This window comes from Tamandua tetradactyla, chromosome 4, assembly GCF_023851605.1.
Source record: "Tamandua tetradactyla isolate mTamTet1 chromosome 4, mTamTet1.pri, whole genome shotgun sequence".
NCBI classification, from domain to species: Eukaryota; Metazoa; Chordata; class Mammalia; order Pilosa; family Myrmecophagidae; genus Tamandua; species Tamandua tetradactyla.
The window spans coordinates 83,432,156-83,456,642 of NC_135330.1; the positions used below are offsets into that span (position 1 = coordinate 83,432,156).

Sequence of the window (24,487 nt, forward strand, 5' to 3'; positions counted from 1 at the left end):
GACTGGTCCTAGCCGCCTGGACCTTCCCACCACAACCGCATGGCTCGAGGGCTCCCTAGGATGCTGCCGCTCAGCCCCTAAGCTTCTTTCTGCACGCCCGCCTTAGATGTCTTTTGATTGCTTGGACTCAACTTTTTTCCTTTGTGATTTTTGTAAAATTCATCTTGTACTCCAAATAATATTGCTGTGATTTGTGTTAATATGTTTAGATAACTTTATATACAGGCATCAACCTGATGTTTTATTTCTTCCTGAGAAAGGATATATAGTAAGGTTTGAGATGTCACATACTAAAAAAATAGTATTCACCCATATATTTGATTTAGTTTATGTAAATTTTAGAAAATAAAAACATGTCCCTTTATCCATTTCATGGCATTATCCATGTCTCTTAGAATCTTGTGCCTGTGATATGAATTTAGATGCCAGTCTAATTTCCACTGATTTTTCTTCTTGCAGGATGCTCTTGTCTTTTATTTATTCTTAGTGTTCTTGCTTTCAGTTTTCTATTTTTTCCTTATAGTATCTAGTTCTTTCACGTAGTAGCAAATGTCTTATTTTCCTAGAGGATCTGCAAATACTTGTTTCTGTTTTGCTATTCTCCTGTTGTGGTTTGCACTCCAAATATATTTTTTCTTTCAAGGATCAAATTTTTGTTTTCTATCCACTTTTTTTCCTGTAGAATTTGTGATCTTTGTAAATATCTAAGAAAGTAGGGTTGTATTGATTAGTTTAAGCAGCTAAAGTGTGTTTTCTTTTGTAGTTTTATGAGAGGCAAAGTTTCATTTTTTTGTTTGTTTTAATTTAGTTTTGCTTTTACTATAGCCAATTTTCTTTGGAACTCTTTCTATATGGAAAGGATGTCAAAATGAGCAATTAAGAAAATGGACTGCAGGTTTAGGAGAATTCAAGATCCTTAATGTGCATTTTTGGGTTGCTTTAATTTACAAGCACTTCTTAAAAGAAAGAGAAAGAAGTGGTGAATTGATTTGGATACCAAATTGTTATCTGTGAGCAGATTTTCTCAGCTAACCTCCTCATCTGTGGACCACTTCCTTATTCTATCCATTGCTGTATTTGAAAACACTGAATTTAAATCTTTTCTGAGGCTTCCCAGCATCCCATCCTTCCCTGACAAATCCACCCTCCTTTGCTATCAGAACTGCAAATATGTTCTGAGCTTCTGTGCCCAATATATTCTTTGCATGGAAACAGCTCACATCTTGTTTTTATGTCCTCCTACTAGCTGCATTGTTATAGGGATCATTTATTAATATTTGCTTATTGTGGTGTCAGGAGATGAGAAATTAATACTTGTTTCAAACTGTCATATGGAACCAGAATTTGCTCAAGCATAATATTGTAAATTTGTTTCTACATTTCTCAACATTTATTGCTAAATATACATTTTTCAGTCCTCAATTCATGGTCAACTAGGTTTTATACCACTCTTCTTTTAAATTTGCTTTCATTAATATAATCAATAAATTAAAAATTTGACCTTTTGGTCCTTGCATCTAAACAATGCAGTTATTTAAAAAGGAGTACTCTAGAAAAGTAATTACTTCCTAAAAACACTTGTTTCTGACACTGATAGATTTTTTTTATCATTTATAATTTTAAAGTTTGTCAAAATTAGGTGAGGGTGGGAATAAATTGAGAAAGAAAAGCAGAAAGAAAGAAAAGGTGGAAAGGAAAGTGGAAAGGAAGAAAAGAGAGGAAATGAAAGAAGGAATGCAAATGTCACTGGGTAATTATAAATAGAAATTTTGACAGAGCACTCAATGAAATAAAATATTTAATACCCAAACTATGATCCCGTTGGCAGTTTTACTTCCTTTCCTCTTAAAATTGTGGATGTGGTAAACATGCTTGCTGTCTCTCTTGCTGAGTTTTAATCAGGTGAGATTCTCTAATCTGAACTGATTAATAATTCTTTATCCATCTTGGGAATTACAGAGGTAAACCTTTTTATTCCCAAATTATTAATAAAGCAAGTAAAAACTGATTTATCAATCTTCACATAGAACTGCAGATGAAGCTGAAAAACAAGGCCTTGTTTTTAAAACAAAATGCATGAAATGCAAGGGCTTCTGGGCTGTTGTCTAATTAACTTGGATTGTCATACTTCTTCCCCATATACAAAATGCAAAGCCTACAAGTCAAGGTTTTGACATTCGTAGAGATCACTTGTAATGATCTGTTTATTTTAGAGCTATCCACTTGCAAACATTCACAATGGGTGACAGTTGACATTATCTCCTAAACTTTGCTAAAATTCAGCACTTCCCTTAGCTCTGTTCTAAGCATTGATAATTTCATAATTCTTTTTAAATGCATACTGTTATTTCTTTTTCTTGATTTCCTTTAGTTATATACATTCCTGATCATTTATTGAATATTTTTCTTATAAAAACATATCATCAAAATAGAGATGCTTGAGGTTGCTTCAGTGTTTAAGTTTGTTTGTTTTTCTTTTTTTCCAGCTTTTCTTCAGTTGTCCCAAAATATGACTAACCTTGTTTTATAAATACATTTGACACTGCCACCAAGTCAGGTTTAGAAACTGATTTCCCGAACAGTAAAGCATTTATAAACTTCTCTCCAATAAAAGGGGGAGGTGGGGAGGGGGCTGTAGGTACTGATGCTGCTGGTTTTAAACGGCACCTCCCCGATAATAATCTCTTGTGAAAGTTCTGCGGGACACCAGGCAGATGAAGCAAGCTTAACCTTGTTGCTCCATCGATGGATTAAAATTTTCTTTTGTTTTATGCTTCCTTGTGGAAGACAAAACACTGTGTTGTCACCCACTGCTAAAGTCAATATACAGTGTGACCTACAGACATAATTCCTGTCACCTTTCCTGCAATTCATTGTGCAGCATCTGCATGTCTCCACAGAAACATTGGCACTGAGGAGGGCCAAGTACAGAATAAGTAGTAGAGGAAAGTTATTCTGTGCATGGTTTCATTTCATTAATGCTTTTTATTTTAAAGCACTGCTTCTCTCAGGTAAGGCTTTTTAAAAAGGGTCATGATCATGCTTAATCACTAAAGGGAAAAAGAATCACTTAACAACAGACTATTACACTATACATATAGAAATATAAGAAAATAATGAAGAGGAGAAGAAATCATTCAAAGCAGACTTGAGAGATCTCTACAGTAAGAGCTTTGGGGTATTTCACTGCCTGTTGGTACAGACAATGCATGCTGCGCTCTTTTTCATCTTGAGACTCTACGGGCTTCACAGAGTGGAGACGTCTTCAGGGGAGACCAAGACAAGGCCAAGGGTACCACAGATCTGTGAAGTGCTTCCCCTATTCATGAGTACCATGTGGCAGCAAATTATACTTTGTTCTTTTTCTTTGTGTACGTAGGTTTCACTGAAAGCTTTAAAAATAAAGAAAAAACTATCACTCTATTTCTTCCTCCTGTCAAAATCCAGTAGTGACATGAAGGGTGAAAGGTACTGGGAGCCCCCAAGCATTAGGTTGTTGAGAATGATCCAAGATGGGACACCGGTGACACTGTACATGGCCAGGTGGGAGGTGCTGAATCCTTCAGCTGATGGCCTTTCACATGATGGATTTCAATGCCTATGACAGGATCCGGAGGTATTCTGAGTTCTGGGGGCTGGCACTTAGCATTAGCACACCACCATCTCGTCACACCCTCAATTTGACAAAATCCTATGGAGCAGTGAAACTCTTCCCCTGATGACAGACTAGTTTCTTGAACTTTAGATGCAGTTTTAGAGAAGATATGGGGCCACTGACTCAGAAATGCCTTGGCATCTCACACTGTTCACATTGGGTTAAGGCTGGATGGTTCAAAAAGTACAATAAGTACAATGCCCCTGAGCTCCCTCATCATCATCTGTGTCTTGATTTTTTGGTGTTTTGATGGTGGACCTCCGATCTTTGGGTTTTGGTGGCACAGAACTTACAAACCCAATATTGTCATAAAAGTTATGAATAGTGCTGGGATTAAAATGTGGTCCTCGGGCTTGAAAAAGATCAATTTCTTTGGCTAAGCAGTCAATGTCAATCTGGAGTTGTCTATTACAACTTTTCAACTGCTGCATTTCTTCGAAGGAAGATATCTGGGATATGGAATTTGATCTTTTCAGGCGCCTTCGAGTTAGATTGTTTTCCATTTCATTGACCTCAGATTTTAGTTTATCCAACTTTTTCTTCTGAATCTCAAGTTCTCTTTGAAGTTGTTCCATCCTGGCCTTCTGGTGTACCAACAAAGCTTGTGTATAGGCAGCACCATCAGATCCCATGCTCAGTTTCCGCGCATCACTCATTCTATCCACATGTGCTAAAGCAGTGTCCGTGAGGTGCTGAATGCTCTCTGTTTCTACATAATGATCAGGATGGTTTAGAAGATTTGTAAGTTCAAAGGTAGGGGACACCACCTCTGGAGACACTACTGGGGGTTTGTTGGGAGAAACTGTGATCCTGAAAGTGTACTTTGTATTGGGCTGCATAACAACCATGCGAGGGGACGTTGCAGAGTTGGCACGTACTGCCCGACTTTTGGGGGTGGTGGTGGGTAAAGGCAGGGCCCATGCTCACTTGCCCAGACATGTTCCTGGAGGTGGCAGACGCTCCAGTGTTAGTGGATATGAAGAGTGTGGGCTGATTCCGCATCCCCTGGTCATCTCCTGTGGTGGCATTAGCTGAAATATAGACCTTAGGTTGATTACGGGACATCATCTCATCGGTACTTGGAGGGCTGGCAGCTATGTAAACAGTGGGCTGATTTCTATTTAAGGTCTGGCTGTTGACTGAAGAAGAACTACTGGAGGTTCGAGGTCCAGAGGAACGCAATTTTGAAGAACTGTTTCTTTGTGGGGGTTCAAGTTTAATTTCTATCTGGTTTTTCTGAGGTCCTGTTGAAATATTTTGAATGTTATATTGGCCATGACCAGAAGACAGAACCACTAGGTGGATGGGCTGTTGGTGGCAGTGGAGTAATAGGTGAACTGATAGGCATGTAGACATGGGAGGTCTGGTGGCCTTGCGGACCAGGCTGCTGGGCTGAGGTATGTGGTAGAGGGTTAGATGTAGGATAGGCAGTCCCGGGATCAGGTTGTGAAGGTTGATAGACCTGTTGAGGGTTCATGGGGTTGAACTGAGATACCCAGCCAGAATGCTGTTGTGTCTGTCGAGCTGTACCACTAGGAGTCATATGTAAGGCCTAATATAGATAGAATTTCCCTGTGGACTGTTCAGTACAGATGGAGGTACGCCATGGATGTGCAAAGATGTAGGAGTGTTACGACCGGTCTGTATATTTGGGGTTAAAGTTACCATAATGGGATTAAATCTGGGAATCTGTTGAGAAAGGTTACATGTTCCTTTGCTACCTAAGTGAAATCCAAGATGTGGAGCTGAATTTGAAGCACCAGATGGACTGGACATTCCAAAAACATCCAAGCCTTGAGGAACTTGAGCTGGTGCTGTCTGTGGCTCCTGCTGAAAAAGTTCATTATTGGACTGGCCACCTTGAAGTTGTCCATCACTGATGCTGTGCTTTAGAGTCCGACTTCCATTCATTCTATTCCCTTTTCCTCCATGGTGGTAAACGTCCTGTGATTGCAAGTACAAGTTGAGAGAAGTCATGTGATTGCATAGTCCAGAAATTCCAGAATCATGGAAAAGTTCAAGTCTCCTTCACCATAAAGATACCTTGTACTCTGAGAGAGAACTGCACAGCAGGCATCCAGCTTATTGTTATTCTGTAACATGCACCTGGATATAACAACTTCGAGTACTTCAGGGAAATTTTGTCGCAGGTCGTGTAAAACCTGAAAATCAATTTGGTGGCTTCCTTGGGCCATTCGTATGTTGCCTGATCAGGACTATCTGTGCGGTAGGCAAGTTTAGGCCTTAGTGAAAATAGTACTCATCTCTTCTGTCCAAGGATTTTCTTCGGCCGTCGCCGCTCCCACCAGGGCCGCGGTCTTCGCCTCCACCGCAGCCGCTAGCTCCGCCGCCCTCCGCCGGGGGGTCCCCGCCGCCCGCCGGCGCTGCCCGCTCAACCCCAGCCGCCGCCGCCCGAGGTTGGGGAACCGGCCGGGCCGCCGCGCCGCGATGCCGCAGCTCCAAGTGGACGGCTGGACCGCGCCGCCGCGCCCCGACCCTCGGCTCCCACCCTACGGCGTTCACCTGCCCTCCCCCCACCCCCCGGCTCGCGCTCGCCGCTGCGCTGCCAGCCCAGTCCCGACCAAAATACCCAGAGGTAAACCTTTTGACTGTAAAATCAAACAGAAAGCTAGGGAACTTATGGACTTTGATATAATTATAAGTGGCTATTCTACATTAAAAATATGTAAGTAAATTCCAGATTCAATATTGACTTTTGGAAAAGTAACAGATTTCAAAATGCAAATCAGCCAGTGCAATATTCAGGTAGTATTCTGGAATAAATAGTATTGAGTTTCAATTTGTACAGTGATGTTTTATTTTTAATATAGGTTGTATGTTTTTTCTATGCATGCAATGAAATAAAATTGTCAGGGCTTCATATTCTGCAAAACGCAAATACAAGCTATTCTGTTTTCTGGCGGGAGAGATGGATAACCAATTAAAGGAACAGAGCTCATTTTCTCTGAATTTCCCGCTGTAATCTCATAATTCCACTTACCTATAACCAAAAAAGTACTGTCTTTGGCTCCAGCTAAAGATAAATTTTTCCAGCTATAGCTTCACAGTTAGTAGACACACACACACACACACAAAATAGGTGAAAGCAGAGGTGGTTGAGCATCTTCATGACAATACCACTTGACTTCCCTAGGTTATTTACAATATCTGATTCATTCAATGACTAACATTTTCCAGCATTTCATTGCCAGACCTCCCTTCCTTTCTCCTTTATTTCTCAGTAAGGATAACACTTCTATTTCCCAGTTTAAAAATATTTTAAGGCTTTGAAAAGTCGGAAGAGTGTCATTCCCACAAGAGAAAATAAAGTTGTTTCATTCTGTGTTTCTTCACTCAAATATTTTACACACTGAACTATCTGAGAATCTCAGCTACAGGTCTAAGTTACCCCAAAATTGTAGTTTCTGCAACAGTTTAGAGAACTGAGGTCAGTTGGGTATTTGATTTTTAATCATGAGTATTGTCTACTTTTCCAAACTGCAGAAGTGCCAGGTGGCTAATTTTGTACTCTAACATGACATAATAAAATTCAATACATGTTTCACACCGAACTGGGACTTTTTAGATTTTTCCTTTCCTTGGAAACCATCACATTTTCCTACTCTCATTGTTTTCCTTGTAATTGCCTAACTTTAATTATATTATCTTATAATGCCTAATCTAGAATGAGCTTTTATTAATTTCTCCCAATGTTACCTTTACTCTATAGCAAAATATTTTATGGAGATGAATTAGTTCATTTTAATTAATCCATTAATTTAAAAATCAATTTATCATTCCTAACTATCTATCAAATAGGAGACTTGATGTGTCATATATAATTGTATGGATTAAGAAAACCATTTATGTTTTTAAAAACTTCACAATTTAGTGGAAATAACTTTCAGTTTATACAGTGTTTTTACATGAGTATAAACACAGGGGATTAACAGAAGATCAGAATTAGTGAAGTTGGGGAGGGGTTATGGAGGAATATCTGGTTTAAAATATTTAGAAATGATGAACCGAAATAACACAGAGAATGTTTGAAAACCTAAGAGAGAAATCAGTGAAGAGATAAGGGTTTATGGTGGATTACCATTAGGTTTGAGAAACTGAAGTTTGTTTGCTTTAATTACAGAAGAGCAGCTAAGCAGAGGATTAACGAAAGATGATTTGGACACAATATCTGAGTCCACATCACAAAGCAACTAGATATTCTTTGTCAAGGAATTTGGCTTTTATCCTGAAGGAAACTAGATGCCATAAAAATGTTAAATCAGGAATAATATGCTCACACTTCTTTTCCAAAGAAACGTCACTATATAAGGATATTTATGGGATTGTCATTGGTTGAAATTTTGAACCATTAAAAAGTTAGTTGAAATATTTCTGTAGAAAATTGTGTGGAATCAGAAAATAATTCATAATAGCCAACTACTGGAAGCAATCTATTTGTCCACTAACAGGACAAGGCCTAAACAAACTGTGGTATGTCCATAGACTGGAATGCTACCTACCAATTATTAAGTGAACTAATAATAAATTGCATCACATAGATGCATCTCAAAGGTTCCCTCTAAGATATGTTAAGGTAGATCAATTAAGCCAGACCTAAACTGTTACATGAAATAAGTTTCATATTTGAGAATATATCGAATCTAACCAATGATTTTAGAAATCAAATCAGTGGTTATCTCTGAAGAACAGTGATTGAATAACTGCAGGAGTGTTGCAACTGTCAAACTCGTAAAAAACCAGAGAGCTCGCCACTCATTGAAAGAAATCAAATAAAAAATAAATACAGAAGTAGAGATGGATTTGGAAATGTTCAGGAAATTATGTTGAATTTTAGGTATATGTAGAGCATCGCCTTTAAATTTTTGATTGTGTTATATTGGCTAAGTAACTTAAGCTCAAAATTGAGCTTATAAAAAAGATTTGAAATTCATCAGTGTATTTATAACTTCTGAAGTCATGAAAGAGAAGTAAACAAGCCTAAGACAGATCCCTGGTGAAAAACAAATATAAATAACTGATGAATGAGAGGGTCAGAAAATGGAGAACTGTGTTTATTTTTCTTGGAAATATTTGCCCTATATACAATGCCTCTTTATACAGATATTTAACTTAATTTCAGAATAGTCTTTCTGTATTTTAAAATAGTGTACATTTCCACAGGATGATGATGCCTTTAGAAAAAATAAATAATTTAAAGCAATAAACTATTAGTAAGTATAATGAGTTTATTTAAGTTCTACTCTGAATACATTTAACGTTTCATCAAGGATGACTGTACAGTTTTTGCTTAGCAATAAATGGCAAATTATGTGCCATAATATTGGGGCAACATGATGTCAATGGAGCATGGATGAATGATAAACAAATTTGACCTAATGAAAAAATGAAACACATCTGGGAGAATGTGACTCTTGAGTTGGACTATGAATTAATTCGTTAATAGAGGGCAATATGATGGACAGTGAGAGGGTAGGGGACACATTCCAGACAAAGCAAACATTTGGACAAGTTCATGAATTTTTGATAGACACCTCTATAAGCTGGATCCAGAATAAGAATTGGCTGAGCAAGTAGACAGATGAGAGCATGATTTTGTGAAATGAAGGAGAAAAGGCAGAACCAGGAAAATATGGGAGGATTTCAGGAACTCAGGTAAAGGGGCATGGACAGGCTCGAGCAATGAACGGAGGAATGTAATCGAGGCTGTCTCCAAGCAGCTGGGTGACCAATTGTGATTGAAGTATAAGATATAATGAGGAAGAAAGATGTGGCCAAAATATTTGTGTAATTGAATCAATTCTATTTCCAAGAGAGGACCCAAGCATAAGAAATAGACTCATTCGGTAATTCAGCAAATATTTACTCATACCTGTCTTTGCTAGGGATTGTGATGAAGTTGATATATGATTTTTATATTTTCACACTGAGATTTGGGTTGTATGGATATAATACCTGCACACTATAAAAGTGTGTTTGATGTTTTCATGTACATTTTAGGAAACATTTATTAGAAAAATATTAATCGATTATAAACACTCATAATTCTACTGCCAAAGAAAATCATTATTAAATTACTGATACCTTTTTCAATTTCAAAACCACAGATATGTTATACCAATTTTAATATTATTTATTTGAATATGTATGTGTATATACATATATGTGTAACTGACTTGGGATCCCGTAGGTCTTATCTCAAATTACATATGAAGTCTTCTTAATATCACATTATCAACTATGTCATTTATTTCCTGCATATCATTGCATCCTGCCATAATTCCTTTAAGTTTTCATCTAAAACTAGATGCTAGTTTCATCCAGTTACATAATATATTAAACACACTATTTCATTTCAGTGTAATTTCATTGAATGATGTTCAACATGGAAAGTTCTTATTTATTCTAAATTTGGCTTTACATTTTCTAGGTATTACCATATTTTCATTTATTGTTGTTGTTTATAACTGTAGTTCCTTCCTCTGTCTAAATTTACTTCATGTACAGTGAGAGATGAAGAAGTAACCTCTTGAAAAGTCCTTACCTTCTTCACTAGTTTTTTCATACTTTTTCTGATCTATTAACATCTGATTCTTATCAAGAGTATCATGCTTTTACTACCCTTGAACCAGAATCTGTATTATTATTATTATTATTAAAAGATATATAATATATGGTAAAGATATACTCCACTTTAATAACTTTTTCATAACATTGTTAATTTTTATTTTTTCTTATAAACTCCAGAAAATTGTAGTCATATTCCAATTATTCTTTTTTAATAAAACTAATAATTTCATTACCATTATAAAATGATTTATAGAAAATTTTATGTTTATATTCTATTGATTATCTTAAAATATTTTCTTCATTCATTCACTTCTTTTATATCCCTCTTTTGATGTAATATTATGTGTTGTAAAAATAATTGTGCCAGTTTGAAAGGATGTATGTAACCTAGAAAAGCCATGTGTTAATCCTAATCCCATTTTGTAAAAGCAGCCGTTTCTTCTAATTCCTATTCAGCACTGTATGTTTAAAACTTTAATTAGATGATCTCCCTGGGGATATGACTCAACCAGGAGTGGTTTTTAAACTGGATTAGGTGAAGACGTGTCTCCACCTAGTCTAGGTGGGTCTTGATTATTTTACTGGAATCCTATAAAAGAGGAAACATTTTGGAGAAAGCAGGAGATTCAGAGAGAGCAGAGCATGACATAGCCATGAGGAGCAGAGAGTCCACCAGCCAGCGGTCTTTGGAGATGAAGAAGGAAAACACCTCCCAGGGAGCTTCATGAAACAGGAACCCAGAAGAGAAAGCTAGCAGATGATACTGTGTTTACCACCTGCCTTTCTAGATGAGAGAGAAATCCTGAACTTCATTGGCCTTCTGTGATCAAGATATCTTTCCCTGGATGCCTTAGATTGGACATTTCTATAGACTTGTTTTAATTGGGACATTTCTTGGTCTTAGAACTGTAAACTTGTAACTTATTAAGTTCCCCTTTTTACAAGCTGTTCCATTTCTGGTATATTGCAGTCCAGCAGCTAGCAAACTAGAACAATAATATACTCAAGACTTGAAATGGGGAAATTGTATAATATTGATTCTATATGAATGTAGAAGGTAAGCTCATAGAATGTGCCAAAGCATTTATGAGAAAGAATCAGAAGGGCTGGCTAAGGATGAGCATGAGAGAGGATGGAGTGGCAGTGGTTGCTGCTGGGAAGTGAGCAGAGACACAAGAAGCAGCCAAGTTTCACAAAAGACATTGGGTCCTCATGTCACTGCTCAGTTTCTATAACTATGCTCACATTTAGAAAATAGAAATAAATTTCTTTTGATTTCAGCAAATATGTGATATATGAAAGTCTACCGAATAGTAAATGCCTTCCCCAAGGAACACTGGAGCTCTGTGCAAAACCTTGAACCAATTCATTGAAGCACCTTTGGGGGACAGACATCCACCTGCAGAAATAAAGCTCTTCCTAAAGTGCCCCAGGGAGATAATATTTGTCAGGAAAGAGGGAAATGATGAGCAGGAGCCCAAATCACATATTGTCTCTGCATAATTTTGTCTGAGATAGCCTCGGTACTTGATCCTATAAAGAGTTCCAATGAAAATTATCTACTGCTGTTTTGTTGTTTTGTTTGCATTTGATTAATTTTGGGAAAGCTCAAAAAAGAAAAAAAATTTATATATTGCCACAGTAAAGTTATAAATTCAGAGTTATGAGTAAAGTTTAAAGATGCTCATAGATAACCTGGAATAAATTTAAATTACCTAAATTTATTTTTCATTTTTCCCTTTCCTAACCTCACTTGACTTCCAGGCATCTGGACATGCAGTCTCAGAATTGAAAACCAACTGTGAAAACCCAGTTTAGATCTGGGATAACTCCTTGGAGAAAAATAGCTTCATTGGGCTTACTCAACACTGTAACCATAGCTGTGGCTATATGATGGAAGGTTTCTCTGGAAATATGTCATATTAAGTAATTCCCTTTATATCATTATATTTTATCTGTTAACCACACAGAGGAGCACCAGAGAGGAACTTTCTCCACTATTACCTATGTGAACTAGCTGTGGTTTGGGGATCTCGAGGAATGTGATTGCCCTTTTCTTTTTATTCCTCAGCCTTTATATTGTCACACTGTTTGGTAATCTGCTGCTCATCCTTGACATGTCCATGCCTTCATACTCCAGTGAATCTTTTCCTGTGCCATTGAGCCTGTGTTCGTGTTGGACACATGAGCATCATTGCTCCCCAGCTTCTGTGGGAGGTCTTGGCTGGTGGTGATGCTGTCTCCTTTATTGCCTGTGTGAAGCAACTTTATGTTGTTGGGGCTATGCTCACTGTAGAGTGTTTCCTTCCCACTATTATGTCCTACAACCGCTATTCAGCCATCTGTTGGCCCCTGAGGTGTGCATTACTTAAGGACAGCAGGACCAGTATGAATTTAGCAGTTGGGTCATGGATTGGTGGCTTTCTCTCTCTGGCAAATTTGGTTGCCATGCTGCCCTCCAGTGGTCCTGACATCACTGACCATTTCTTCTGTGATCTCTATCCCTGGTGAAGCTTTTCTGCCCTGACACTACAATGGAGCAGGTGGTAGCCTTTGCTTCATCATTTCTGTCACTCTCTCCCTTCCTTTGGACTATCTTATCTTACTGTTTCATTTTGTCTTCCATTTGGAGGATTTCTACTTGCTTATCCCATTTGGTTGTTGTAAATGTGTTCTGTGGTGCCCTGGTTTTGGGTGTACATTACACCAGCATCAGAAACAGCACTCATTCTGAACATGAATTTCTAAATTTTGTACACTGTGCTCACACCCCTTCTCAATCCCTTAGTTTACAGACTGAGAAATAAGGGTGCACAAAATGCTCTGAAAAAGGAGCAAAACACTGTTCAGGAGGTAACCAGGTATAGGAAAAAATGTGATGTGGAGCATTTAGGTACTGTGATAGAATACTTAAATAATTCACAATTCAAGGGCAGTAAAAAATGAGTAATAATAATTTAGAAAGTAATATCAATAAATAAAACATCAAAATAATACTTATGAATTTTTCATATAAGTGTCACTAATGTTACATCAGGTTTCACAATATAAAATAATACAAATACCGTATATAGTTTTAATTGTTTATCAACTCATTTGTCATTTATCCTCATGAATATCACAGAAGACAGCCGTTTTTCTGTATTAGGTATAAATGAATGATTATTTCTATCATTATACATATGACGGAATATTGTGTGGATACAGACAGGAACAGTCATGAAGCAGACAATGAGGTGAATGGACCTTGGGGATATTAGGTGGTGCAAAATAAGCCAGAAACAAAGCCATAACTAATGTATAGTTTATTTTAGAAAATACTGATAAGATTTTAAGCTCCTATAGCAGTCACATTTAGTTTGGACCTTTAAATATCACTTTTAGATTTTTTGTGTGCTTTTTTTTTCTTCCTTTTTTGGCATGGGCAGGCACTGGGAATTGAACTTGGTCCCTGGCATTGCAGGCGAGAACTCTGCCTGCTGAGCCACCGTGGCCTGTCCTATTTCTAGACTTTGAGATGCTGTGCTGTATATGTACAAGCTAGTATCTTCCTGGGACTTTGGGTACATGTGTGACACCTAAGACTCGAGTTGGATTTCTGCAGCTCTGAAAGACAGTATTTCTACATACAACAACTATCAAAGAAACAAACAAACAAAAAAGATCAAGTTTCAGTCAGAGATAAGAACAAAGCCGACTTGGCCGTGACTAAGACAAATCAGAACACAGGGTAACAGAAGACAGCGTATGTATTTTAGTCTTTACCTAGTATAGGAGACCAAAGGAAGAGAGACATATTTTGTCCAAAACCTAAATTTCATGCAGCACATAAGCTAACTAAACCTGTCTGGATAGTCCATTTAAACAACTCAAACCCATGGGGTCCAGACTGGGAATGAAGATCTGTAATTCTGTAATAGCTTAATGTAATACCCTGGTACATCCCAGAGTATACTGGGTAGATAAATAAAAAGAACTGAAAAGTCCCTTGAGGGACTGGAGAAAAAAATCTGAAACTATTAAACTTTCCTACCAGGGAAACGCTTTATCTGTGTCAAACATTAGGGACTCCCTAGTCCATACACCAAGCCCTCAGTGTTGAGGTTGCTCTTATGAAGTTTATTTCTGTAGTGGAGTAGATAAGCCCACCTATAGTTATACCTAAGAGTTACTTCCAGAAAACAACTTTTGGTGCTCTCTCTATCCCCAACTGTGCAAAGAAAATAATTACCCTCCATCCTCTTTGGGACATGCTATCCATGGGTAAAAATCTCCCTTGCAATGTGAGACATAACTCCTAGGGATAAGCCTGGACTTGCACCATGGAATCAACAATGCCTTCCTTACCAATTAGGGGAAAGAAATGTTACAAATAAGGCATCAGCAGGGAAGGGAATTAAAATAGAATGAAGAGGCTATTATGGAGGCTCTTCTTACCCAAGCTTCAGTTGGCTATTGCTAATTATCATGGTTTGTTAAATCACAGCACAGTCAACACCATTCCTGCTAATCCTAAAGAACACTAGGGCACTGTCTGAGGTTCTATAGAAGCTTCATACACTAATGTTGCTTTCCAGAAATCTACAACCTCCAGATGGTTTCTAGGCCAGATAAATCCTGAAATCCAGAGGGGCCAGCCTCTCCAACAGTATCACTTAGTTCCATCCCCCTATTCAATAGTGCTGGCACCCATTTCCAACATGAAAAGTTTAAAATGGGCATAGCACAAGTATCCCTAAATGTTGTGAAAAGGAGCAAAGAGAAGGTGGAGTAATGAAAGAAAACATAGGATTTCGTAAGCGAGTATGATTGCTGAATCATTATACTGATATTTTTTAATCTCTAGTTTCTTGTAGTAGCTAGAAGAAAAAACCTGAAATTATGGAACTGTAACCCATACCAAACTTTGAAATCTGTTCTATAACTACTCATTACAATGTATGTTGAAATTTATTGATTTTTGCATATATGCTATATTTCTCAATAAAAATGTTAAAAAGCATACAGAAAGAGAATTGACTTGATTTTGGTTTCTGCAGAGGCAGATACTAAGTTTGGGAAGTCAGTGCAAGTAGTTTTTGTGGGAGCTGGTTTAAGGAAGCAGAGGGAGTAGAGTAGAAAATTGAGATTGGTGTCAGATGGAAGACAAATTTGGGTACATTAATGAGAAAGATATCAATAGAGGCAACTGTAATTCAATCCCAGTGGAGATTTCTATGGAAGATTTAAAACAGATCTCTGAATTGCCTCACTCAGTCAGCTAGAAATTGAGCATTTATTAACAGCCACATTTTCCATTGGCAGAAATCTTCTCCTGAAGGAATTAAATCTTCAGTAATCACATTCTGAGCAGTTGAAGGGCCAAGCATATTCCTGGGGTAAGAGAAAGTCACTAGGAGTTGCAGCAGTACGTCATTGACTCATCACATAATGGTATGTGGGTAGATGTGAGGATGCACTATTGGCATCTGTTCGCGCTTGCTAGCTGCTAGAATGTGATATAACAGAACTAATATGACTTTTTAAAAAGGGGAATTTAATAAGTTGCTAGTTTACAGTTCTATGGCTGAGAAAATGTCCCAATTAAAGCAAATCTATAAAAATGTCCAAACTAAGGCACCAAAATGATGTTACTTTTACTCAAAAAAAGGCCAATAAAGCTCAGGGTTTCTCTCTCAAATGGAAAAGCATGTGGTGAACATGGTGACACCTACTAGCTTCCTCTCCAGGCCTCTTGCTTCCTGAAGCTTCCCGGGGGTGTTCTCCTTCATTTCCAAAGGTTGCTGGCTGCTGGACTCTGTGGTTCTCTCACCATTCTAAAAAGGACTCTCTCCAAAATACTTCCTCTTTTAAAGGATTCCAGGAAACTAATCAAGACTCACCTGGAATGGGTGCAGTTCCATCTCCCTCTATGCAAAAAAAAAAAAAATGCCCAGAATTGGGTGAGTCACATCTCTGTGAAGATAATCTAATCAAGTTTCCAATATACAGTACTGAATAGGCTTTAAAGGAAATGGCTGCTCCCACAAGATTGGATAAGGATTAAACCATGGTTTTTCTAGGGTACATAAATCCTGTCAAACCAACACAGCATCTATTACATTAGTAAAATTAATTATCCATGAAAGAATTGCTGATTAAAGCCACAATGCCAAACCACTACATTTACACACTCAAAAAAAAATGGCTAAAATTAATGTCAGTGCCAGATGTAATCAATATATGATAAAAAATGCACTCATATGCCACAGATAAAGAGAATGTTTGCCAAAGTGTACTGAGTTTGAACATACACTTACTCTTTTTTTTTTTTTTTTTTTTTTTTATTAACGGAAAGAAAAAAAAGAAATTAACACAGCATTTAGAAATCATACCATTCTACATATGCACTCAGTAATTCTTAACATCATCACATAGATGCATGATCATTGTTTCTTAGTACATTTGCATCAGTTTAGAGGAACTAGCAACACAACAGAAAAAGCTATAAAATGTTAATATAAAGAAAAGAAATAAAAGTAGTAGTAATAGTAAAAAACAACAACAACAAACAAACCAACAAGCAAACAAAAACAAAAAAAAACCCTATAGCTCAGATGCAGCTTCATTCAGTATTTTAACATGATTACTTTACAATTAGGTATTATTGTGCTGTCCATTTTTGAGTTTTTGTATCTAGTCCTGTTGCACAATCTGTATCCCTTCAGCTTCAATTACCCATTGTCTTACCCTGTTTCTAACTCCTGCTGAACTCTGTTACCAATGACATATTTCAAGTTTATTCTCGAATGTCCGTTCACAACAGTGGGACCATACAGTATTTGTCCTTTAGTTTTTGGCTGGATTCACTCAGCATAATATTCTCTAGGTCCATCCATGTTATTACATGGTTCACAAGTTTATCTTGTCTTAAAGCTGCATAATATTCCATCGTATGTATATACCACAGTTTGTTTAGCCACTCTTCTGTTGATGGAGATTTTGGCTGTTTCCATCTCTTTGCAATTGTAAATAACGCTGCTATAAACATTGGTGTGCAAATGTCCGTTTGTGTCTTTGCCCTTAAGTCCTTTGAGTAGATACCTAGCAATGGTATTGCTGGGTCGTATGGCAATTCTATATTCAGCTTTTTGAGGAACCGCCAAACTGCCTTCCACAGTGGTTGCACCCTTTGACATTCCCACCAACAGTGAATAAGTGTGCCTCTTTCTCCGCATCCTCTCCAGCACTTGTCATTTTCTGTTTTGTTGATAATGGCCATTCTGGTGGGTGTGAGATGATATCTCATTGTGGTTTTGATTTGCATTTCTCTAATGGCCAGGGACATTGAGCATCTCTTCATGTGCCTCTTGGCCATCCGTATTTCTTCTTCTGGTAGGTGTCTGTTTAAGTCTTTTTCCCATTTTGTAATTGGGTTGGCTGTCTTTTTGTTGTTGAGTTGAATAATCTCTTTGTAAATTCTGGATACTAGACCCTTATCTGATATGTCATTTCCAAATATTGTCTCCCATTGTGTAGGCTGTCTTTCTACTTTCTTGATGAAGTTCTCTGATGCACAAAAGTGTTTAATTTTGAGAAGCTCCCATTTATTTATTTCCTTCTTCAGTGTTCTTGCTTTAGGTTTAAGGTCCATAAAACCACCTCCAGTTGTAAGATCCATAAGATATCTCCCAACATTTTCCTCTAACTGTTTTATGGTCTTAGACCTAATGTTTAGATCTTTGATCCATTTTGAGTTAACTTTTGTATAGGGTGTGAGAGATGGGTCTTCTTTCATTCTTTTGCATATGGATATCCAGTTCTCTAGGCACCATTTATTGAAGAGACTGTTCTGTCCCAGGTGAGTTGGCTTGACTGCCTTATCAAAGATCAAATGTCCATAGATGAGAGGGTCTATATCTGAGCACTCTATTCGATTCCATTGGTCGACATATCTATCTTTATGCCAATACCATGCTGTTTTGACCACTGTGGCTTCATAATATGCCTTAAAGTCAGGCAGCGCGAGACCTCCAGCTTCGTTTTTTTTCCTCAAGATGTTTTTAGCAATTCGGGGTACCCTGCCCTTCCAGATAAATTTGCTTATTGGTTTTTCTATTTCTGAAAAATATGTCGTTGGGATTTTGATTGGTATTGCATTGAATCTGTAAATCAATTTAGGTAGGATTGACATCTTAACTATATTTAGTCTTCCAATCCATGAACACGGTACGCCCTTCCATCTATTTAGGTCTTCTGTGATTTCTTTTAACAGTTTTTTGTAGTTTTCTTTATATAGGTTTTTTGTCTCTTTGGTTAAATTTATTCCTAGGTATTTTATTCTTTTAGTTGCGATTGTAAATGGGATTCGTTTCTTGATTTCTACCTCAGCTTGTTCATTACTAGTGTATAGAAAAGCTACAGATTTTTGAATGTTGATCTTGTAGCCTGCTACTTTGCTGTACTCATTTATTAGCTCTAGTAATTTTGTTGTGGATTTTTCTGGGTTTTCTACATATAGTATCATATCGTCTGCAAACAGTGATAGTTTTACTTCTTCCTTTCCAATTTTGATGCCTTGTATTTCTTTTTCTTGCCTAATTGCTCTGGCTAGAACTTCCAACACAATGTTGAATAATAGTGGTGATAGTGGACATCCTTGTCTTGTTCCTGATCTTAGGGGGAAAGTTTTCAATTTTTCCCCATTGAGGATGATATTAGCTGTGGGTTTTTCATATATTCCCTCTATCATTTTAAGGAAGTTCCCTTGTATTCCTATCTTTTGAAGTGTTTTCAGCAGGAAAGGATGTTGAATCTTGTCAAATGCCTTCTCTGCATCAATTGAGATGATCATGTGATTTTTCTGCTTTGATTTGTTGATATGGTGTATTACATTAATTGATTTTCTTATGTTGAACCATCCTTGCATACCTGGGATGAATCCTACTTGGTCATGATGTATAATTCTTTTAATGTGTTGTTGGATACGATTTGCTAGAATTTTATTGAGGATTTTTGCATCTGTATTCATTAGAGAGATTGGTCTGTAGTTTTCTTTTTTTGTAATATCTTTGCCTGGTTTTGGTATGAGGGTGATGTTGGCTTCATAGAATGAATTAGGTAGTTTTCCCTCCACTTCGATTATGTTGAAGAGTTTGAGGAGAGTAGGTACTAATTCTTTCTGGAATGTTTGATAGAATTCACATGTGAAGCCGTCTGGTCCTGGACTTTTCTTTTTAGGGAGCTTTTGAATAACTAATTCAATCTCTTTACTTGTGATTGGTTTGTTGAGGTCGTCTATTTCTTCTTGAGTCAAAGTTGGTTGTTCCTGTCTTTCCAGGAACCTGTCCATTTCTTCTAAATTGTTGTATTTATTAGCGTAAAGTTGTTCATAGTATCCTGTTATTACCTCCTTTATTTCTGTGAGGTCAGTAGTTATGTCTCCTCTTTCATTTCTAATCTTATTTATTTGCATCCTCTCTCTTCTTCTTTTTGTCAATCTTGCTAATGGCCCATCAATCTTGTTGATTTTCTCATAGAACCAACTTCTGGTCTTATTGATTTTCTCTATTGTTTTCATGTTTTCAATTTCATTTATTTCTGCTCTAATCTTTGTTATTTCTTTCCTTTTGCTTGCTTTGGGATTAGTTTGCTGTTCTTTCTCCAGTTCTTCCAAGTGGACAGTTAATTCCTGCATTTTTGCCTTTTCTTCTTTTCTGATAAAGGCATTTAGGGCAATAAATTTCCCTCTTAGCACTGCCTTTGCTGCGTCCCATAAGTTTTGATATGTTGTGTCTTCATTTTCATTTGCCTCTAGGTATTTACTAATTTCTCTTGCAATTTCTTCTTTGACCCACTTGTTGTTTAAGAGTGTGTTGTTGAGCCTCCATGTATTTATGAATTTTCTGGCACTCCGCCTATTATTGATTTCCAACTTCATTCCTTTATGATCCGAGAAAGTGTTGTGTATGATTTCAATCTTTTTAAATTTGTTAAGACTTGCTTTGTGACCCAGCATATGGTCTATCTTTGAGAATGATCCATGAGCACTTGAAAAAAAGGTGTATCCTGCTGTTGTGGGATGTAATGTCCTATAGATGTCTGTTAAGTCAAGTTCATTTATAGTAATATTCAGGTTCTCTATTTCTTTATTGATCCTCTGTGTAGATGTTCTGTCCATTGATGAGAGTGGTGAATTGAAGTCTCCAACTATTATGGTATATGTGTCTATTTCCCTTTTCAATGTTTGCAGTGTATTCCTCACGTATTTTGGGGCATTCTGGTTCGGTGCGTAAATATTTATGATTGTTATGTCTTCTTGTTTAATTGTTCCTTTTATTAGTATATAGTGTCCTTCTTTGTCTCTTTTAACTGTTTTACATTTGAAGTCTAATTTGTTGGATATTAGTATAGCCACTCCTGCTCTTTTCTGGTTGTTGTTTGCATGAAATATCTTTTCCCAACCTTTCACTTTCAACCTATATTTATCTTTGGGTCTAAGATGTGTTTCCTGTAGACAGCATATAGAAGGATCCTGTTTTTTAATCCATTCTGCCAGTCTATGTCTTTTAATTGGGGAATTCAGTCCATTGACATTTAGAGTTATTACTGTTTGGATAATATTTTCCTCTACCATTTTGGCTTTTGTATTATATATATCATATCTGTCTTTCCTTCTTTCTACACTTTTCTCCATGTCTCTCTCTTCTGTCTTTTTGTATCTGACTCTAGTGCTTCCTTTAGTATTTCTTGCAAAGCTGGTCTCTTGGTCACAAATTCTCTTAGTGACTTTTTGTCTGAGAATGTTTTAAATTCTCCCTCATTTTTGAAGGACAATTTTGCTGGATATAGGAGTCTTGGCTGGCAGTTTTTCTCTTTTAGTAACTTAAATATATCATCCCACTGTCTTCTAGCTTCCATGGTTTCTGCTGAGAAATCTACACATAGTCTTATTGGGTTTCCCTTGTATGTGACGGATTGTTTTTCTCTCGCTGCCTTCAAGATCCTCTCTTTCTCTTTGACCTCTGACATTCTAACTAGTAAGTGTCTTGGGGAACGCCTATTTGTGTCTAATCTCTTTGGGGTGCGCTGCACTTCTTGGATCTGTAATTTTAGGTCTTTCATAAGAGTTGGGAAATTTTCAGTGATAATTTCTTCCATTAGTTTTTCTCCTCCTTTTCCCTTCTCTTCTCCTTCTGGGATACCCACTACACGTATATTTGTACGGTTCACATTGTCCTTGAGTTCCCTGATACCTTGTTCAAATTTTTCCATTCTTTTCCGGATAGTTTCTGTTTCTTTTTGGAGTTCAGATGTTTCATCCTCCAAATCACTAATTCTATCTTCTGTTTCTTTAAATCTGTCTTTGTAGGTATCCATTGTTTTTTCCATCTTTTCTACTTTATCTTTCACTTCCATAAGTTCTGTGATTTGTTTTTTCAGTTTTTCTATTTCTTCTTTATGTTCAGCCCATGTCTTCTTCATGTCCTCCCTCAATTTATCGATTTCGTTTTTGAAGAGGTTTTCCATTTCTGTTCGTATATTCAGCATTAGTTGTTTCAGCTCCTGTATCTCATTTGAACTATTGGTTTCTTCGTTTGACTGGGCCATATGTTCAATTTTCTGAGCGTGATCCGTTATCTTCTGCTGGCGTCTGGGCATTTAGTCAGATTTCCCCGGGTGTTCGACCCCACAGGTTGAAAGATTTTTCTGCGCAGTCTCTGGGTTCTGTTCTTCCTATCCTGCCCAGTAGGTGGCGCACGTGGCACACGCCTGTCTGTGGGTTCCACCAGCGAAAGTTGCTGTGGGTCCCTCAACTCTGGAAAACTCTCGCCGTAGGGGAGGTTCGGCAACCGAAGCGTCTTGGAAGAATGCCAGCCGGCCCGGGGTTCCAAACGCGGGGAGGGTCGCCGGCTGTCGCAGCACAGGAGAGCGTCCGGCCAAATTAGCTAGTCGACCCGGGGCACCAAGCGTGGCGTGAGGGCGCCAGCTGTCGCAGCCCGGGAGAGTGCACTGCTCCCAGCCGACGGGGGAGTCACGTGTTTGGAAGGGATCCCCCGGTCACTGTTCTCCGCAGTCTGGGGATTTCCGACCCAACTAACTCAGTTGTTCCGGGGGGCCTCGTGTGGTGGGGGCACCAGCCGCCGCGGCCTAAGGGGACCGCCTGTCCAATTCTACCAGCTGGCCTGGGAAGGTGGAAGGGAGGGACTCCGGTCGCTTGCTGTCCCACCCAGGAAAGCCCGTGCCCCTTGGTGATCTCACCGGAGCTGGTTCTCCCAGATAGTCAGCCGTTCCAGGATGGGGTACGCTGTCCCTTTGATCTCCCTCGTGGCTCCGGGAGCTGCTCTGTATTATCTCCACTCCCCCAGTAGTTGTTCTGGAGGAGGAAAGGTGAGGGCGGCAAGGCTGTCGAGGCTGGTGGCGGAGGAGCACGGTGAAGGCGGGGAAAGAGGGCACCGTGTTGGTTGGAGAGCAGCCGGAGCAGGAGGGGGAGGAGGGGGAGAGAGGGGGTAGGGAGGTCGGGCGGCTCGGCTGCTGCGGGGCGCGTGCGCCGCGCGGCGGTCCGGGGGAGAAAGAGAGGGGGTAGGGAGGTCGGGCGGCTCGGCTGCTGCGGGGCGCGTGCGCCGCGCGGCGGTCCGGGGGAGAAAGAGAGGGGGTAGGGAGGTCGGGCGGCTCGGCTGCTGCGGGGCGCGTGCGCCGCGCGGCGGTCCGGGGGAGAAAGAGCATACACTTACTCTTAAACCAACAGTCCAACTCCCAGATATTCACACATAGAAATTCATGTGTATGTATAAACTCTAAAATCTTTAGAATGAATACTATTTCAAGGGGGAAAATTTGGAAACAACTCAGATGTTCATTGACATTAGTAGGGATCAGTACATTGTGGCTTATTCATACAATGCACGCCATAAAGCAATTAACATGGTAAACTTAGAGCAATAGAAAATGACATTGGAAGGATTAGAAATTTAGGTTCCATTCTTTCTAGAACTAATGATTACTAATTTATATATAAGTGCTTATTTATATTTAAGCAATTTTAACAGAGCTCTTTGAAGTATTTTTTTATTTGTAATTCGGTACTTCCTTCCAGAGGTGGGTAATATACATCAAATGGATGGACACAAATAGAGAGCTTATGGCTTCAATTAAAAATTTTACAGCCAAGAATTAGATACAAAAACCCAGAAACACAGAAATACAAAACTCACTAGTTTATATAGATGAACTATTTTCCTCTCCTTGCTTCACTCATTTTTTTTCAGAATTTCAGTTCTTGGAAGATGGGACAAATTAAAGGTATTTATTTTATGTGAGAGCTAACCGTTTCTCACCATGACTTGTGGAGGAAACTTAATACTTTCTTTATCCTGATGTGTAATCTTACATGAAATTTGTCCCATTTCTCAGACCCATTTGACTCTTTTATTGTGGAAGGAGTAATCTTCTATGTCATTTTCCTTGTTAGTCCAACTAGGATTTGCCAGCAAAGCTGGTATTCCCTGGATGGGTGCTGCCAGTGCACTCCTAGCCAAGATGATGAAAGGTGGTGTTGGTTGATGCAGTTCAAGGTGGAGAGTGCCACACATCTGAGAGTCTGTAAACACAAGGCCAAGTGAGTACTTGCTCCTGCCAGCTGAGGGGTGGTCCACAGGAATGGAAGACTCATGAGAGCCTTAGTCTCTGTTGCCATCTTATGTGCATCCCAGCCAACTTGGGGACCCCAGGCTGCTGCTCCCTTTGCAGTTTCGGGCAATCTGGGGACTTGGTGATACAATCTTAAGTTGAGATGGATCTACCTCATTAATGGTGAGTCTTAATCCTCTTACTGGATTCCTTTATAAAAGGATAAAAGACAGAGAAAAGCCACAGAGAAAAGCCACAGAAAATCTGAGAGAGAAAAAACACAGAAGCTTGGAGAGAAAAGCCAGAGAAGCTGAAAGAGGACACAAAGAACACAGAGAAAGACAAAAACAGAGAGACCACTGAAGTCAGAAGTTGGAACAATGAAACCCAGGAGAGAAGGCTGAAACCAGCAGATGTCACCATGTGCCTTGCCATGAGAGACAAGAGTCCAAGATCACCAGAATCTGGTCTTCAGAAAGAAAGCAGTGCCTCTTGATGCCTTGATTTGAATATTTTCATGGCCTCAGATCTGTACACCTGTAAGTTAATAAATTCCTATTGTAAAAACTAAAATATTTCTGTACATTGAATTTTGACAGCTTTGGTAAACTAAAGGAGTGTGGATTTCAAATTTCA

The 24,487-nt window shown here is 38.5% G+C and overlaps 2 pseudogenes; one reads left to right on the forward strand and one right to left on the reverse strand.

Annotated features, from left to right (window-relative positions):
- Positions 1–3,778: 3,778 nt before the first annotated feature.
- LOC143679102 (TGF-beta-activated kinase 1 and MAP3K7-binding protein 2 pseudogene) lies at positions 3,779–5,963 on the reverse strand (annotated as a pseudogene).
- The window catches only part of LOC143680320 (olfactory receptor 1C1-like), a 47,351-nt pseudogene continuing 28,718 nt past the window's right edge, over positions 5,855–24,487 (forward strand).